Source organism: Apium graveolens, chromosome 6, assembly GCF_009905375.1.
Source record: "Apium graveolens cultivar Ventura chromosome 6, ASM990537v1, whole genome shotgun sequence".
NCBI classification, from domain to species: Eukaryota; Viridiplantae; Streptophyta; class Magnoliopsida; order Apiales; family Apiaceae; genus Apium; species Apium graveolens.
Window position 1 is genome coordinate 199736622 of NC_133652.1, and position 14661 is coordinate 199751282.

The window sequence follows — 14661 nt, forward strand, 5'->3', positions numbered from 1 at the left end:
AAAACGAGATAAAGTCGGAAAATAGAGCAACAGCCGAACACCATAGCACACCAATAACGCGCGACACACGTGTATACACGAACGAACGCACACAGACGCACACACAAAATATGTACGCACACACACAACTAAAATACACACACATATATATGTATATGCACAAAGACGGCTGGGATGCCGCGGTTGAGGCCATTCAAGCTGAGTACCCGGAAATGCTCGAGGCAGAATCCTTCCCTTGCCCTCTTAAGATTCCAAGACTGGGGAGAGTAATAGATAAGGTCGTGGACCTTATCCACAAAGAAGAACGATCAGTCCCTTCCCCTGATCACGGAGCTTCTTCATCCAAAGCTCCAGTCGTGAGCCAAGGTCAGAAAAGAAAAGGGCATGAGTCCAGCTCCGGAGAAAAAGAATCCTCCTCTGAGAAAGAGGCCAAGCCTAATATGAAGAAGGCCAGAGTGGAAGAACCTCCAAGACCAGCATCTTCAAAGGCATCTGAGGCGTTTGAGGATAGTTCGGAGGAGACTTCCATGGAAACTTCTGAGGAAACTTCCGAGGGGCCAACTCAGGAAACGTCTGAAAAGACTTCAAAGAGTGGCTCCGAGGAGTCTGAGACTTCTAAACCGAGTGCTTAGTTTTTGTATTTCCTTTATTTTTTAAAGTGCTTTATGAAAGTCTGACTTTGTTACCCTACAGGGTTTTATTTATGTTATTTCCTTTGCTTAAATGCCTTTTGATAGATTAGCAATATGAATTATACAGCTCTAAGAGTCATGCACTGAATAATAGAAATAAGACTAAACTGATAGATATGACAGACTTGTAAATGTCACTAATGGCATTCCTGTTATAGGAGAACATTCTATTCATCAAAGCATGAATCTTGCTAAGTAAACCAATTGGTATCATAACTTATCTTTTCAAAGTTTGAAACAATTTCAACTTAAGAACACATATCCTGATTTTTCAAAACTTTTTATAAAATGGGTTCAACCCTTAATAGCCATGAACGTAAATCCTACTAATACTGATATATAAAATCCTACTAATACTATACGGCCCTTCACAGTTTGGGGCGAGTTTTCCTTTCTGCCCTACTCCAGATGCTTCTACCTTCTTGATGACCAAATCTCCTTGCTTGAAGAATCTCTCTTTTACCCTTAGATTTTAGTAAAAAGAGGATTTTTATGATATTCCACAATCTTTGTGTGCGCCACATCTCATACTTCATCTATTAAATCCAATACCAATCTTTTCCCCTCCCTATTTTCCTCAACATTGAAAGCTTGGATCCTCGGGGATGAATGTGATATTTCAACTGGTACAACTACTTCTGCTTCATATGCTAACATGAAGGGTGTTGCTCCCGTTGTGACTCTAAATGTAGTTCTGTAAGCCTAAAGTATTGGGAGTATTTCATCCACCCATTTATTTTTAGACTTTTCAATCCTTTTCTTTAGGTCGTCCAAAATGATCCGATTAGCAACCTCTGTTTGCCCATTAGCTTGAGGGTGAGCAACAGAAGTGAATCTCAAGTCAATTTCGTTTTCCTCACAGTATTTCCGGAACTCTTCATTATTGAATTATGTTTCATTGTCAGTCACTAAGATTCGGGGAATCCCGTACCTGCACATAATATTCTCCCACAGAAACTAGGTGACTTTCTTAGTCGTAATCTTTGCCAGGGGCTTGGCTTCAATCCACTTGATAAAATAATAAATTGCCACGATCAAGAACTTCCTTTGATCAGTGGCCATGGGGAAAGGTCCGAGAATAGCCATTCCCCATATAGCAAAAGGAATGGGAGAATTGATGGAAGTCAGTATCTCAGGAGGCTGTCGAACAACTGGTGCATGTTTCTGACAACGATCACACTTCTTCACATATTCTTTGGCATCAACCATCATTTATGGCCAATAAAAACCTAAACGAGTTATCTTATATGCTAGTACTCTGCCCTCCAAGTGTTGCCCACAAATACCTTCATGTACTTCTTCGAGAGCCTGATGTACCTCATCAGGTCTGAGACATCTTAAGTAAGGAACCACATAAGATATTTTGTATAGAATTCTATTGATCAAGGAATATCTCGGTGCTCGAACAGCCAACTTTCATACTTCAGTCATATTGTTTGGCAGCCAACCTATTTGAATATGGGCCTTAATGGGATCTATCCATGATGTCCCCAACCCTATAGGGGCTACAAGCTTAACATCAATGCTTCGTGTTTTCAAAATGCGGAAGTATACACTTCCTGAACTTTTCTCTATCTCTGATGAAGCAAACTTAGATAATGCATCTGCTTTAGCATTTTCCTCTCTTGGAATGTGGTCAACATGACATTCATCGAATTGAGTCATCACAACCCTTACCAGGTGGACATACTTAGCCATTGTTTCATCTCTTGCCTCGAACTCTCCCTTGACCTGGGATATGACAAGCTTCGAATCCCCACAGACTTTGAAGTTCTTGACCCTCAATATTCCTGCTAGGACGAGGCCAGCTATCAGAGCTTCATACGCAGCTTCATTATTTGTGGTTGGGATTTCTAACTTCATGGCATATTCAATCAAGAACCCATCTGGGCTTTGTAAAATAAGCCCCGCTCCACTCCAATTTATTTTTGATGCTCCATCAAAATAACGAACCCAGTATTCCTTTTCTTTAACGCCCTCTTCTTTGTTACCTTTCGTGTCTTGAGGGATAGTATCATCCTGCCCCCGACTTCTTGGTTAGGTATGGTACACTTCACCACGAAGTCAGCCAATGTCTAGGCTTTTATTGTCGTTCGCGGCTTGTACTTGATGTCGAATTCTCCCAATTCTATTGCACATTTAATCAGTCTCCCACTAGCTTTGGGACTGTGAATGATGTTCCTCAAGGGCTGATTTGTTAGCACTTAAATTCTATGAGCTCGGAAGTAAGGACGCAACTTCCTTGAAACCATCACTAGGGCTAAAGTAAACTTTACAATAGTCGAATAATTCAACTCAGCTCCGTGTAGGATCTTACTGACATATTATATAGAAGAATGGCAAGCACTTATCTCCAGATTTAGAGATGAATCATCCTAGAGCCACAACTCTTCCAGTGAGTTTTTGTTAGGATGAAAATACGCACTAAAATTACACGCAAGTATACGCATTCGCAAGTAATATAGAATTCTTTCTAGTTCGTTCCCACAGAGACTGGTTTAGGTTAACTTCAATCTATGTACTTACGCAACAATGATATGGCTATCATTCAATGCTAAGACAAATAAAAAATTGGTTTTGATTAAATAAAAGATTATACTAAATAATATTAACTAAGAAAATTGAGGTTGAATTACTTATATGAGACAAACATGGGATTCTAACTTTATTACTACTTCATTCAAAGTCATTGTTCTTTAACCTTAGCATGCAATGGTGATGACAACTATTCAGACAACACGAAACTAGTAAACCCCTACTTTCGTTGTACGAATACCCTACTACCAAACATCCACAAAAGAGATAGAAGCTGAATAGACACCAATTATGTTGAGACCCTATATGTCTATAGAATTTGACAACATAAAGGTTTAATGTGCAAGTTATCTATCGTGATTATACATGGCAAGTAAGATGGCTAAAATTACCTACGAATCATGCATAACAATTACATGAACCTATGCTAGCACGACAAGTTCTAAACCTTTAAATTCAATGTCGCTTCAATAGAGATTAACACGCTATCTTATAAGTTCACGATGCTCATAAGATGAATAAGCACAACCAATATTAGGATATTATACAATCACCACACACTAAGATATCAAACAAAATAACGAATAAAATCCGTAAGTAAATCCGTTAAAACCCCACGATAACGATTAGTTCATAACCGAACTCATCATCACCGTGGGTTCTGATGAAAGCATGGTATAATAAACTAAGTCCATATAAACTTATTATTAAATAATCAAAGTATGTAATCAAGAGTAATAGGTTCGACAAATAAGAAAACAAGCATTCAACATTACAATTCAATCAAAGAATTACAAGTAAAAATAAGCTTTTCTTCTCCTTCATTGTATTTGTACTCCTAGGTCTTCTCACCTTCTTCTTCTTAGTCTCCATCATGAAAAACGTCTTTAAGATGTCTTTAAATACCAGCCCAAAATAATCCAGAAGTCCAGCAGATCAATATTCTAGTAGCACAGGATTCTGAAAAGCCGATTTGGCGCGACCGCTCTGTGAAGCGGCGCGGCCGCCCTGAAATTCTGTTAAACACGCGCGACCGCCCTGGACTTGGGCGCGGCCATGCTGAGTCTCTGGAAAAACTGATTTCTTCTTATTTATTTTCCTTCACTTGCTGGTTTCTTCGCGCACTTGACCGAGGCTCCATCCTAACACACTTTTAGCATAAAAACAATGTAAAAACATTTCCTTCTTCCGATTATGCCCTGAAATGCAAAACACTACAAAAACACAATAAATACACAAATAACTTGAGTACAAAACACCATTTCGAGCCTTTATGAAGCGTTCTAAGTGGATATAAATGCCATTCAACACACCCCCAAACTTGAATCGATGTTTGTCCTCAAGCATAAATAGACTCAAAGAACAATAAATAAAAATGCATGAATACAACTAACATGAATGCAATGATTCCCTCAGAATAACTAAACCAATCAATAAGCAACATTTCAACAAATGCAATTATTCGCACAAAGTTCAATCAAATCTCACAAATCAACTCATAAGCCAAAAACGTGCGTGTGTGCAATTGCTTAACATATATACTCTCACAACTAGATCAATAATCATAACTCACCACTCATCAAGGCAATCACAAGGTTATAAATAGAATAAACGATAAACTCAAAATAACTGACAACAATTCAATTTATTCGGAGTTATATAAGGATTCATGTTTTTATTTATAACACATAACAAACACAAATATGCTTATTTAATCCTGTAATGAGTGAGGTCCACAAAAGACTTATGCAATAATACCAATGTAGCGAGCGTTGGGTTAGCGGATCCCAGACTATAAAAGCCTTAGGTCACTAGGCACAAAGTCCCCTAGAACTTAATAACTCGAGTATTAAAGAGCCCACTCATGATCAATTATACATAACACATATTGTTTTTCTTTTTGTTCTCTATTTTTGTTCTTTTTTTTCATTTTTTTAATAATTTCTGAACGAGTGTGTTTCGCTTCTTCTCGCTCAACCCTAGACTACTCATATAAATATAAGCTGGCTACTAGCCATTTGACACTAGCCACAACTATCAATGAAATCCAATATTTTTCTCCAATTTTAAAAATCCATGTTATTTCGCCACTAAGAGAATATCCTAAATTCTAAACATAATCAAGTGATTAAACCTCGAGAAACAACAAGACATGATCATGATCTATCACTCAACAACCTATAAGACTTAGTGAATTTTTTTATTATTTCTAGCATGCAAATCAAATCATTAGGACTTAACATTCCTTAATACAACATCACTACACTCGCATCAATATCACAAATTAATCAGAAAAGCAAACTTAAGGGATCATGATATAATGCACATGCAACTATATGAAACATACTAATATGATAACAAATAAATAAAAAAAATGAAAACAAATAACTACATGACAAATATGCAAACTATATGAACTAAACTATTATGAATATGCAACTATATGGACTCACACATAACTATTCCTTAACTACCACCCCCAAACTTAAAATTTTCACTGTCCTCAGTGAAGGTAATAGTAAGGAATAAACGCATACCTCTGGATGGTCATCACCCTCCGCCGGTGGAGTGTCAGGAGGCGGATACACAAAATTCTTACCAAAACTGACCACTAGATGTCAACTCCTGTGGCTCTGAAAGCTGTACACAACGCAAGGGTGAGATCATGTGCAAACCTACTATGCGACTCGTACATCGCATCCATCCTCCTTGAAAGCCGTCTATACTATGCTGAACCCAAACCAGTACTATCCTCTACATCCTCCTCCTCCTCCTGCTGTTGCTAAGAAGAACCGGCCTCCCCCATCTGATGTCCCCATGCTGCTCTGCGGGCCTACGAAGAAACACCAACATATGTTTGATCGGCTGGGTGGCCACCCGACAAGTGATCATAGGAGTAACCAAGCCTCTTCTCATCAGCCTTCCTACCATACCACTCCTGCATCACTGCTATCGTCGAACTGTCAATAAGGGCACTAGGTAGCTGAAGCTGCCCGTGTGCGGGCTAATGAACTCCAACCTCCACACAGAGCTTTGTCACAATCGAAGCATAAGGGATAGAACCTGTAGTGCTCCCACGCCAAAACCTCAGGATACCCTGGTAAATAATGGACCCGATATCCACATAGTCTCCCTGCAATATCCTCTACAACAACTTTTCCCGATCCGCAGTAACATCATACATATGTGAAAAATGTATGATGTTCGCACAGATAAAAGTGTTCAATGCACAAGCGAACTTGTTCATGCATGAGGAAGGGAAAGAGGCATATTCGTTCGAACCCCTCATGAATTTCAAGTGAGTGTTTGGGACACACAGCGTAGCAACAATCAAGTCCAAGTCAAAATCTTTCCCGGTCTTAGTCACCCAATCCTCCTGAGCCGGTTGTCTCTCGGGTTGGTAAATCACCCGAAAAATAGCCTCAGCACTGTAATCGACCGTCAACCCCCTCACCACCGTAAATCCATTCTTATCCGCCTTCGCGTTCGCATAAAACTCGTGAACAATGCTCATAGGCACAGCAGCAGGTGCCTCGCAAAAAGAAACCCAACCCATCTCCAAAATCATCTAAAGTAGCTTACCATCCTTACCCAATGGTAGAAAACCCCTCGCATTTGCTATCTACTTCGTCAACCTTGTATACTCATCTTCGGCCTCCAGAGTAGCAAACCTAGGCCCCATTCCCCCAACACTCGAAGAATCGGTGGTGCCGCTGCTAACTTGAGGCCTTGCTCTCTTTGGTGCCATTGGATTTAAATAAGTTGAGAAAAGAGAAGTGTATACGAGAGATTTAGGTTTAGGAATTGAAAAGTATTGTGGAGATGATTGTGTATAAGTGTGCATATATATAGGGATTAAAATTAGGTTTAGAAAAGAAGTCGGGAAAAAATTATAGAATTAGTGGGGGTAATGGGGTGTAAGCCTTGAATTGGAGAGGGAATTAAGGGAAGTGGAGGAGGAAAAATAGACTGGAGTGTTTGTTTTTTTATTTTGATTTTCGTTTTCTATTTTTTTATTTTACAGGGGTGCAGCGCGGCCGCCCCGCCTGGCAGCGGGGGCGCGCCGTGTCTCTAGAGTTTCATCTCGGCCGCCCCCGCTTCCCAACGCGGGCGCGCCATGCTTCTGTACTTTCAGCGCGGCCGCCCCGCCAGGCAGCGCGGGGGCGCCGTGCTTCTGGAAAAAACATCTTGTTTTCTGATTTTTTGATTTTTTTTTGTCTTTTCTTCTGCTTTTTCTTCCTTCTATCTTCTACTAATGTACACCAAGCTTGGGTTGCCTCCCAAGAAGCGCTTGGTTTACGTCGCTAGCTTGACATAGAATTTTGAGATCAAGTGGACAATAAAACGGCTTTAACCACCTCACAGTTTACCATATTTCCATAGTAGTGCTTTAGACATTATCCATTTACCTTGAATGACTAGCCTGGATTATTTTCAAAAATCTCCACTGCTCCATGTGGAAACACAGTTTTGATAACAAACGGCCCTGACCACCTCGACTTCAACTTCCTAGGAAAAAGATGGAGACGAGAGTTGAACAAAAGAACTTGTTGCCTCGACACAAATAATTTGAGCACTAGACCCCTATCTGCCATCCCTTGACTTTCTCCTTGTATATTTTGTTATTCTCATACGCTTGAAGTCAAAACTCATCGAGTTCATTCAATTGAAGCATCTTTTTCTTTCCTGCTGCATCCATTTCAAGGTTCAATTTCTTCAAAGCCCAATATGCTTTATGCTCAAGCTCTACAGGCAAATGACATCCCTTACCATATACCAACTGAAACGGTGACATGCCTAGCAGAGTCTTGAATGCTGTTCGATACACCCAAACAGCTTCATCCAGCTTCAAAGACCAATCCTTCCTCGATGGACATACAAATTTCTCCAGAAAATGCTTGATCTCTCTGTTAGATACCTCATCTTGACCATTAGTTTGAGGATGGCAGGCTGTAGCAATGCGATGATTCATATTATATCTTTGCATCATAGCAGTGAACTTGCGATTGCAAAAATGTGATCCCTTGTCACTGATTATGACTCTTGGAGTCCCAAATCTTGTGAATATCTGCTTTTGAAGAAAATTGAGCACTACCTTCGCAGCATTCATAGGCAAAGCTTTAACTTCCACCCATTTCGAGACATAATCAAATGCCAACAAGATATATTGATTATTGCAAGATGAGACAAATGGCCCCATGAGGTCAATTCCCCAAACATCAAAGACCTCAACCTCGAAAAGCACATTAAGAGGCATCTCATCCCTCTTGGACATATTACCAATACGCTGGCAGCGATCACACTTCAAAATAAACTGATGCGCATCCTTAAACAATGTAGTCCAGAAGAATCTTGCTTGAAGGATACGAGCTGCTGTCTTTTCTCCACCAAAGTGTCCTCCATAAACAGTTGAATGACAGTCTCACAAGATACCGTCGGAATACATCTCCTGATGATTTGGTCAGCTTCTTGATGAAACAAAAATGGTTCATCCCACATGTACCACTTCACCTCGTGAAGAAACTTCTTCCTTTGAGCAGAAGACAAGTCTAGAGGCATAATATTGCTCACAAGGTAGTTCACAATGTCTGCGAACCACGGTTCCTCTTCTTGCACCCCAAACAATTGCTCATCGGGAAAAGACTCATTTATCAATGTCTTATCATATAAAGTCATACTTGGATCTTCTAACAAGAGAGATGGTCAGCAACTTGATTCTCAGTACCTTTTCTATCCTTGATCTCCAACTGAAACTCCTAAAGTAAAAGAACCCATCGAATCAGTCTAGGCTTCGAGTCCTTATTCGAGACAAGATAGCGAATAGCAGCGTGATCAGTGAAAACGGTCACCTTCATCCCAAAAAAATAAGATCGAAACTTCTCAAAACCGTAGAAAATGGCTAAGAGTTCCTTCTCAGTAGTAGTATAGTTCAGTTGGGCACCATTGAGGGTCTTACTAGCATAGTATACCACATGAAATATATTGTTCTTCCTTCATCCAAGAACTGCTCCAACTGCATAGTCACTTGCATCACACATCATTTCAAATGGCTCATCCCAATCAGGTGCTGTTATGACAGGTGTTGTGATCAAACTCTTCTTTAAGCTCTCAAAAGCAGCTAGACACTCATCATCAAACTTGAAAGGGACATCTTTCTCCAAAAGATTGCATAACGGTTTAGAGATTTTAGAGAAGTCCTCGATGAACCGCATATAGAAGCCCGCATGACCAAGGAAACTGCGGATCCTCTTAACAGAAATTGGTGTATGAAGGTCTTCAATGACCCCCACCTTGGCGTTGTCCACCTCAAGACTTTTACTAGAGACCTTGTGCCCTAGAATGATGCCCTGTTGTACCATAAAGTGACATTTCTCCCAGTTGAAAACCATATTGGTCTTAACACACTTTTTAAGAACTTCGCCAAGATTTTGCAAGCACTCGTCGAAAGAATCCTCGAACACCAAAAAATCACCATGAACACCTCCACATTCTGACCAATTATGTCAGAGAAGATAGCCATCATGCATCTCTGAAATGTGGCAGCCGCACCACATAACCCAAAAGAAACTTTTCTGAAGGCAAAAGTGCCAAACAGACAGGTGAAGGTAGTCTTTTCCTAATCTTTTGGAGCAATGCAAATCTGATTATAGCCCCAATAGCCGTCCAGAAGACAATAGTATTCATTCCCAGCCAACCTGTCAAACATCTGATCAATAAAAGGAAGATGGAAGTGATCCTTCCTCGTGGCCTTGTTCAACTTTTTGTAATCCATGCAAACTCGCCACCCCGTGACTGTTCGAGTAGGAATGAGCTCATTCTTTTCATTAGCAACCACGGTGATTCCTCCTTTATTCGGCACACACTGAACTGGGCTCACCCGAGATCTGTTAAAAAAATGGATAGATGATCCCTGCATCTAGCCACTTGAGAATTTCCTTCTTCACGACCTCTTTCATGATCAGATTTAGCCTTTTTTGTTGCTCAACAGTTGGCTTGCTTCCTTCCTCTAGCATAATTTTACGCATGCAACAGTTGGCTTGCTTCCTTCCTCTAGCATAACTAATTACTGATTTGAACACTATCAGAATTCTCAAGAGATTTTCTTCATCACTAACTAAAAGGTCAGATGTAATAATAATAGGAAAAATAGATGCATCACCTAAAAAAGCATACCTTAAGTGCTCAGGCAATGGTTTAAGCTCGAGTGTAGTAGCCTCCTCTATAGATGACTTGAGACACCCCTCAGCAATTTTTGAGTTCTGACATTCCAAGAGATTCAAAAGGCATATCCATCCTTCGCTTCCAAGGAGAAGCATTCAAATACTGTAACTGCTAATCACCTTCATCATCTTCACTATCTGAATTTCCCATCAAGGCCTTCTCTAAGGCATCAGACCTTAGCATTTGATCAAGTTCTGATGTAATCATAGATTTGAACAATTCCACTTTTAAGAACTCCTCGATATCAGTAGGGAATTTCATGGCATTGAATATATTAAAAGTCACATCCTGATCCAGTACTCGCATAGTGAGCTCACCCTTCTGCACATCAATCAAGGTTCGGCCAGTAGCCAAGAATAGTCTTCCCAAGATTATGGGAATCTTTTTATCCTCCTCGTAATCAAGAATTACAAAGTTAGCAGGAAAGATCAATTTTTCCACCTTGAACAAGACATCCTCCATAATGCCTCGTGGATATGTAATAGAACGATCGGCCAACTACAAGGACATATAAATAGGCTTTGGATAAGGTAAGTCCAACTTCTTGAAGATAGAAAAAGACATCAGATTGATTCTGGCTCCCAAATCACATAAACACTGGTCGAATGACAAGTTTCCGATGGTGGAAGGAATAGTGAAGCTTCCAGGATCTTTAAGTTTCGGAGGCAACTTCTGTTGCAGCACAACACTGCATTCCCCCTAAGAGCAATGTTCTCTAAGTCATTGAGTTTCACTTTTCGAGAGAGAATAAATTTCATAAACTTTGCATAACTAAGCATCTGTTCAAGAGCTTCAGCGAAAGGTATGTTGATATGAAGTTTCTTGAACACTTCCAGAAACTTAGCAAACTGATTATCCAATTTTTGCTTGTGCAGCCTCTTAGGAAAAAGAGGTAGAGGATAGACGTGTTTCTCCCCTGTATTACCCTCAGGAGGAGTGTGTTCCACAGTTTTATTCTTTATTTCCACTTCTGCTTCCTTCTGCACATCTTCTTCCGCAACAACTTCATCTTCCGAAACTTGAGATTTTTCGGGGGTTGCAACATTCTCAGACCTCAATGTAATTGCCTTAACCTGCACTTTTGCTTCCTTCTTTCCAGGAAATTCCGTGTTACTAGGGAGTATACCGGGTTGTTGATTCAGCAAGGCATTAGCAATCTGTCCAATTTGATTCTCCAAGGTCTTAATAGAAACCACTTGGCTCTTGCACATGAGCCTCAACTCCTCCAATTCAGATTATTCATTAGATTGTTAAAGTTGGAGTTATTGTCTTGGTGAATATTGTGGTTGTTGAAAACCAGGAGGGTTGATTTGCTTTGCTACATACTACTGATAAGGTTGTTGCACCGCATTCTGATTGTTTATCCAGCTGAAGTTAGGATGATTGCGGTTGTTAGGATGATAGGTGGCTAGAACTAGTTGCTGTGACCTCTAAAAGTTGCTCACAAACTGAGCTGATTCACTAGAAATAGCACACTGCTATGTCTTATGCGCACCAGCACAAAACTCATAAACTCTAGTGATCTGATTAACTCTATAGTTAGCCAAAGAATCCACCTTCATCGTTAAATCCTTAAGCTGAGCAGTTATAGCAGTAGCCGTATCCACCTCTTGAATTTATGCTACCTTGCCTTGAGGTAGCCTCTGAGAAGGGTTCTGATATTCATTAGCAGCCATCAGTTCAATCAACTCATAAGCTTCATCGTAGCTCTTAGCCCATAAGGCTCCACCTGATGCTGCATCAAGCATGGGTCTAGACTGTGCTCCGAATCCATTATAAAAGCAGTTGATAATCATCCATCCAGGCATCCCATGATGAGGACACTTCCTAAGCATCTCCTTGTAGTGATCCCAAGCCTCACACAATGATTCTCCAGATTGCTGTGCAAATTGAGTAAGAGCATTCCTGATTGCAGCTGTCTTCGCCAAGGGAAGAATTTAGTAAGAAACTTTTAAGCATGATCTTCCCGTTTGGTGATAGAACCTGCTGGTAGAGAATGTAACCAGCTCTTAGCTTTATCCCTCATAGAGAACGGGAAAAGCCTTAGCTTTATAGCATCTTCAGAAACTCCATTGAACTTGAAAGTGTTGCAGATCTCGATGAAATCTTTGATGTGCATGTTGGGATCTTTTATAGGAGAACCCCTAAACTAAACTGAATTATGTATCATCTGAATCATGCTAGCTTTGATTTCAAAAGAGTTAGCCGTGATGGCTGGTCTGACAATGCTAGACTAAATATCATCGATCTTTGGCTGAGAGTAATCCATCAAAGCCTTCGGATTCGCTGTTGGTTCCCCCATTGCAATAACAATTCTTCTTCAACTTTCTCCTCAACAAAGATTTATCCTTCAAATACTTCAACTTCTTCCTCCGCTTTATCCAGTGTTCTCTTGCGAGATCGAGAACGTGTTAGCATAAATGCTCTCTAGAGTACCTGAAACACAAACAAGCAACAAGTAAGTAAAACATCCGATTCAGTGAACATTAACGACCACTGATGACAAGCGCATAAACTAAAAATTAACACCCAGTCCCCGACAGCGGCGCCAAAAACTTGTTAGGACGAAAACACGCGCTAAAATTACACGCAAGTATACGCTTTCGCAAGTAATATAGAATTCTTTCTAGTTCGTCCCCACAGAGACTGGTTTAGGTTAACTTCAATCTATGTACTTATGCAACAATGATATGGCTATCGTTCAATGCTAAGACAAATAACAAATTGGTTTTGATTAACTAAGAGATTATACTCAATTATATTAACTAAGAGGATTGAGGTTGAATTACTTATATGAGACAAATATGGGATTCTAACTTCATTACTATTTCATTCAAAGTCATTTTTCTTTAACCTTAGCATGTAATGGTGATAAAAACTAATCAGACAACACGAAACTAGTAAACGCCAACTTTCGTTGTACGAATTTCCTACTACTAGACATCCACAAAAGAGATAGAAGCTGAATATACACCAATTATGTTGAGACCCTATATGTCTATAAAATTTGACAACATAAAGGTTTACTGCGCAAGTTATCTATCGTGATTACACATTGCAAGTAAGATGGTTAAAATTACCTATGAATCATGCATAACAATTACATGAACCTATGTTAGCATGGCAAGTTCTAAACCTCTAAATTCACTATCGCTTCAATAGAGATTAACACGCTATCTTATAAGTTCGTGACGCTCATAAGACGAATAAGCACAACCAATACTAGGATATCATACAATCACCACACACTAAGATATCAAACAAATTAACTATTGAAATCCATAAGTAAATCCGTTAAAACCCCACGATTACGGCTAGTTTATAACCGAACTCATCATCACCGTGGGTTCCGATGAAAGCATGGTATAATAAACTAAGTCTTTATAAACTTAATAAATAATCAAAATACGTAATCAAGAGAAATAGATTCAACAAACAAGAAAACAAGCATTCAAGATTACAACTCAATCAAAGAATCACAAGTAAAAACAAGCTTTTCTTCTCCTTCGTTGTATTTATGCTCGCCATCTTCTCCTTAGTCTCCGTTATGAAAAACGTCTTTATGTTGTCTTTAAATATCAGCCCAAAATAATTTAGAATTCCAGCAGATCAATATTCTAGTAGCAACAAGATTCTGAAAAGCTGACCTGGCGTGATCGCTCTGTGGAGCGGCGCGGCCGCCCTGACATTCTATTACGCGCACGGTCGCCCTGGACTTAGGCGTGGTCGCGCTGAGTCTCTGGAAAAACTGATTTCTTCTTATTTATTTGCCTTCACTTGCTGGTTTCTTCGTGCACTTGACCGAGGCTCCATCATAACACTCTTCTAGCATAAAAACAATGTAAAAACCTTTCCTTCTTCCGATTATGCCCTGAAATGCAAAACACTACAAAAACACTTCAAATACACAAATAACTTGAGTACAAAACACCAATTCGAGCCTTTATGAAGCGTTCTAAGTGGATATAAATGCCATTCAACAGTTTCTGAACGTCCTTTATGAAACGCGGTGGTTCCATATCCATGATAGCTTTTATTTTTTCGGGATTAGCCTCGATTCCTCTCTTGGAGACCACCAATCCCAAAAACTTTCCAGATCCCACTCCGAAAGCACACTTTACAGGATTTAGCATCATTTTGTGATATCTCAGGACCTCAAAAGCTTCCCTCAAATGGGCTATGTGGTAAGTCTTCACCAGACTTTTGACTAACA

General features: G+C 39.8%; 1 non-coding gene across 1 annotated transcript; it reads left to right on the top strand.

The window, feature by feature from the left end:
* Positions 1–12254: 12254 nt before the first annotated feature.
* LOC141669989 (small nucleolar RNA R71) lies at positions 12255–12361 on the top strand. The gene has a single exon (XR_012554242.1). It is a non-coding gene; the product is annotated as a small nucleolar RNA R71 (small nucleolar RNA).
* The last annotated feature ends 2300 nt before the right edge of the window (positions 12362–14661 follow it).